Source organism: Cynara cardunculus (assembly GCF_001531365.2).
Source record: "Cynara cardunculus var. scolymus isolate 2C chromosome LG 13, CcrdV1, whole genome shotgun sequence".
NCBI lineage: Eukaryota > Viridiplantae > Streptophyta > Magnoliopsida > Asterales > Asteraceae > Cynara > Cynara cardunculus.
Window position 1 is genome coordinate 33,723,291 of NC_037540.1, and position 6,000 is coordinate 33,729,290.

The following is a 6,000-nucleotide window of genomic DNA, read 5'->3' on the forward strand; positions in this document are numbered from 1 at the left end:
TGTTTTGCATACATGCAAGAAGTTTTAATTTTACATGCATAAATTCCAATGTATTTCAATATATATTTTATTATTAAGTGTTTTGCAGTAACATTTGTGCATATATTACTTGGTTTAAAAATCACGAGCTTACTTAAAAAATAGCTAATATAATATGTATCTCAGGGTCTGAGAAAGCAAGCACCAGTAAGGGCAAAGGACGTGAGTAATTTCTTCATCTGAAGTTAGATGATTATGATACAAGTTATTTTGTTCCACGTATTTTTATGTAATAGGCTTAGTATCTAATGTTGCAGACTATTTAAGCATTTCAGTTTGTTTAGTATTTGATAAGCTGTTTAAGTCTTTTGCTGCAAATGATTGTAAGATAATTATGGTTTCAGTTCTTTTTCCTTGATGGTTCAACTTTAATTTTGGGTGTGACAACTTGGTATCAAAACAGTGGTTTAAGAGAAATAGGTTATGAATTAGCTTAAGCTTAAATTGTATGATTCAGGTATTAGAATGCTTCAGTAAGGTTGAGCAAGAAGTGATGATGGAGTATGAACATATGAAGATAAAATGATTTTGTGATAGACCAACCCTTAGGTGTGATATAGATGGCTTGAGAGCCTTTGGATTTTGTGGATGGTTACAGGAATTGATTTCAAATTGTTCTACAGTTAGTAAGGGAGTGGATAATAGTATTTAGATTATTATTTTGATCGACATTAGCTATATGTATCAGTTTACTCGGCATATTTCAAACATATGTGGTTTATGTCCAGTTGCTAGTTCGTATTTTCACTATGTATCTCTTCCTATTACTAAATATTGTAATCAATTAATGTATTGGTAGTATGCTCAAATCAAATACATTGATATAATCATTATATGTAATATTAGAACAACTAGCTAAATTTTATGTTCCAACGCTAGTTTGTATTGTTTCAATAATCAAGGATATCTCAAAGAGATGGTAGGACCACATCTAATATTGAAGATAATGTGAACGATCTTGTTCAGCCGACAATATCAACTAGTAGAGGCATGGTAGGGGTAGAGCATGGGCCAAAGCAAAGGAAGAAGTGAGGGAGCAATTCTCCCACTCAGCAATTGGCAGAGGCCGTGTTCGAGGCCGAGGTGGGGGATAGGAGGATGAGCCAGTCACTGGTAATGAGTTAGCACAAGAAATGACCAAGGCCCTACAAAACGCCCTACCAAGAATTCTAAGTAGTTTAGAAGAAATAAAGAAGAAGAAAGAGCACAAAGATAGATTCAATGAGAAGTCTGATGAAACCCATGGTAATCATGAGAATAGGGATGGGAACTGTGCTAGTGGTTTTGGTAAAAAGGGGCGTAGCTATAAGACTTTCTCCAGCACTCACCCTGAGAAATTTAATGGTGGCGGAGGTCTGTTAGCCTTTATGGATTGGTTCAACAAGATAGAGAGTTGGTTTGGGACGTGTGAGTGCACACTAGAGAAGAAGGTATGTTTTGTTGTAACTACCTTCGCTTCTGTTGCTTTACATTGGTGGAACACTGAGAAATTAGTTAGAGGTACCATTGAGGCGATAACTATGCCTTGGGATAGTCTGAAGGAACTAATGATAGAAAAGCATTGCTCCAGTACAAATGCAGTCAGAGTAGAGACAACATTTCTAAATTTAGTGCAGGTATCAGATACAGTGCAAGAGTATACCTATAAGTTTACATAGAAAGTAAGGTTTGCAGCACATTAGGTTACGAAAGAGCATAGGAAAGTTCATTGTTTTGTTAAGGGATTCACATTTGACATCAAGAGGTATGTTGAGGTGATGACACCTAAGACATTCTTTCAGGCTGTTAAGGTAGCCAAGATAGCAGAGAAGAGCAATTACTAACCAACCGAGGTCCAAAGGGATGGTAAGAGAAAATGGGAAGGAAATAACGAGGGGTCTAAGTTTATGAAGTTTGGATCAGGTCTGAAACATAAAGGAGGTTAGGTGAATTGCTCGTTGTGTACTAAGGGTCCGTTTACCAAACACTTACCCGGTAAGCGCTTACCAGTAAAATTTAACACTTACTTACCTGGTAAGATTTTAGTCCACCAAAACGACATCGTATGCAACAATTTACCCAGTAAGTGCTTACCGTGGTAGGAGTCGTCGCCCCCACTTACCGGGTAAGGCTCTTGGTCTTTGTCTCGCTCTTACTGGGTAAGATTCTTGGTCTTTACCATATTCATGTGGTGAGGTAATGTTACTTGGTAACTGCTTACCCGTGTAAGCGTTTGGTAAACGACCCCTAAGTATAAAAAACATCATTATGGTAAATGTAAGATAGGTAGCATTGGGTACTACAAGTCTACAAGTGTGGAAAATTGGGTCATAATCAGAGAGAGTGTCTAGAAGGTCACAAGTGTTATAAGTGCGGAATTCTAGGACATATCAAGCCGAACTGTCCTAAGTTATAGAAAGATACAACTGGAAGTCTAAGGATGGTGGGATATGCAAGCAAACCGTGGAAATAAGAAGAAAGAAATCTCGAAATCTAAGGATAGAGCTTATGCGATGACAATCAATGAGGCTAAGGAGACCTTGACGTTGTGTCAGGTATGTTCCTTGTCAATAACTGTTATGCCTTAGTTTAACTTGATTCAGGTGCAAATAAAAGTTTTGTTTTCACTAGTTTCCTCCACTACTTGAATAGAAAGACTAAGCAATTATATAAGAGCTTTGTAGTTGAGACAACTAACGGGAGTCAAATAGAGATGAACGAGATTATCGAGGATTGCACGATCGATAGGTGGTCAAGAATTGCCAATTAATTTGATGTCTATGTATTTAGGCGGATTTGATATAGTTTTGGGAATGGAATCCAAAAATGATGCTCAAGATAGTGCAATAAGAAGATGATTAAGATCCAAACTCCTAGTGGAGAGACCATATGTGTTCGTGGGGATAGAAAGAAAGATGAGATAGGAATTATCTTGATGCTTAAGGCAACGAAATGCCTAAAGAGGGATTGTGTTGCTTATTTATCCTATTCTTTAGAGGCTAAACAAAAACGCAAGTTAGAGGATATCCCCGTAGTAAAGGATTATCTAGAGGTATTCCCGGAAGATTTTCCAAGGATACAACTCGATCGCCAAGTAGAGTTCAAGATAGACCTGCTGCAGGAGGTGAACCAATTACTAAGACGCCTTATCGTCTAAATCCAACAGAAATGCAAGAGCTGATCAGAGAGTTACAAAAGTTACTGGACAAGGGTTTTATACGCCCGAGCTCGTCGCCTTGGAGAGCACCAATACTTTTTGTGAAGGAGAAGGATGGGACAATGTGGATGTGCATCCATTATCGTAAATTGAACAAGGTTAGAATAAAGAATAAGTACCCATTGTGTAGGATCTATGACTTATTCGACCAGCTTCAAGAATCGAGTTCTTTCTCAGAGATCGATTTGAGGTCAAGGTATCATCACTTGAAGGAAATGTGAAGGGTGAAAGAATGTTAGTCCAGTCACGTTGTTAGCAAGTGGTTCCGATGAAATCTTGAGATTTAGAGATAAAGTATGGAATCCTAAAGTGGGTGATATTATAGATGTTTTCTTGGATGAAGAACATAAGTCTAAGTATATTATGCACCCATGTGGTGATAAGAGGTATAAAAGCTTGAGAAAAAGTTATTGGTGGCCAGGAATGAAAAAAGCAGTGGCAGAATATGTCGAGAAATGTTTAGTGTGTCTGCCGGTTAAGACCGAGCACCACAAACCAACAGGTAGTCTTCAGCAGATAGAGATCCTCGTATGGAAGTGGGATAATGTAACTATGGATTTTGTAAATAAGTTGCCTAAGACCTTGAAGGGCCACGATGCCATATGTGTAATAGTAGATTGATTGACGAAATTGGCCCATTCATTACCGATCAAAGAGACATAATTGTTATAAGAGTGACATGCATGTATTCACACACCCACAGACTTACAACCAGGACCAACAAGTATACAATTAGTCCCAATATCATCTTTCAAGTAATAAAGTGGTACAAGTACCAGATATCGTCTATAGAGATTGTAGTAAAAGTTCAATGAAAGTAATATTAAGGACATGATTTCAAAAAGCGAAAATGAAGACTTTGATTTGATATGAGTTAACACAACTAAAAATTTAACAGGAAATAACAGATAATAAAAGCAAGCCAGGGTGTAAGACTTAGGGTGAGATGTAAATATTATTTCTAGTAGACCAATGCTGTCAAAATGCTACAGCATGAGACCATGCTGACAAATTGCTAGACATACAATTAGTAACAATTATTTTCACCATTTATTTTGAGGGTATTCATCTCGGACTTCACCGATGCACTGATTTTATAACTTTCAACCCATATCTCTATGAGGTATCCGAACCAGTGATAGTGACAAATGATGTTCTCAAAATATATGGATAAATAAATCTATTTGTTAAAAATCACTCTTTTGAGTGGATTCCCATATCATTCAAGTTGACGTATTCTAAATGACTCATCTCTGAGTCCATTCCACTTTAACACTTCAAAATGATCAACCTGTCGAGAATTAACAATTTAGAAAATACGGATAAAAAAATCTCTTTGTTAGCAACTTTCTCAAGTTTATTTCCCATATCATCCAAATTGACGTGCAATCAATGGCTCAACTTAGAGCCCATGACACTTTAACACTTTTCAGTGATCAACTCGTTAAGAAGTGTCATTGGTTTTATAAAACTTGAAATGAAACAATGAAACATTGTTGTTACATAAAAGGGTCTACATTAATTGATTTACAAACTCACCCTTTCCGTCATACATCCGAGCTAAGAAATTTAGCTACTCATAACGGAAAGTAAATAGCAAGAAATATAAAGTACGGTAAATAAAAACATAAGAATGAATAACGGAAAGTAAATAACGGAATATAAGTAACGGAAAATAAAGAGAGGAAAACTTATTAAATAAATGACAGAAATAAAGAGCAAGAAAGCGTAATAAATAAATGATGGAATATTAAAGAGTGCAAAATAAAAGGCAATTAAAAGAAAACTTGAAAGAGAAATTAACCAAAAGATTACTTGTATTCGAAAGAGAGAAAATACTCTACAAGTAGTAAGATAACTGCTTGAGAGATTGAAGGGATTTGGAAAGGGATTGGGATGGAGTTAAAAGAAGTGACTAAAACACTAACCCCAACCTCTCTATTTATACCAAAATAGAGGTGAGGGTAAAATAGTCATTTAACACTAATCTAGAGTTAAAGTAGTTAAAAGTACAATAAAGCAAATAGTTAAAATTTTACAAACTTAGCCAACAAGTTTCCAGCTAATTATAAATTAAACAACTGGTATTACACAAAATGTCTTTCAAAAGTCAACTGTGATCATGTCAATTAACATCATGTTCTATCTCCTCCATTTCTTCACAGTCAGGTCATGCTGTAGCATCCCCGCAACATCAAACAACTTCAATCTGTCCAAAATAAATTCGTATTAGCCCATTACATAACAAAAAAATGGAAAATAAAGGAATAAAGTGACTCAAAGTTGGGATATAAATGGAAAATGTCCTATCTAAAAGAGAAGAAAAGAGTGTTCAAGCACTAAATAATTAGTGCATATCATACCCCCAAACTTAAGTTGTTGCTTATCCCCAAGCAACCAAAAGACAACTAAAATGACTCAATTTTGAAAATTTTGCACGAAATTGCAATAAGTGCACACCACATGTTGATCATACCAAAGATGCAATATATAGCTTTCATAAATCCCAAGTAAGCATATCCTAACTAACCATGAGTATGAACCATAAGCTAGCATCATTTGCTTTTTGTTATGCTCAACACATCTATATCTAAGATCAATAGGAGTTAGAAGTTACTGTTCATTCATTTTTGGCATATTTTTCCTCACATGCCTTTTCTCACCTCTTTGCATCAACATTGAATTTTTTTTCAATTTTTGGCACTTTGTGCACTTTTGTTGATTGCATATACACCTGCCCCTATGGGACATTTTTGATGTTTCAG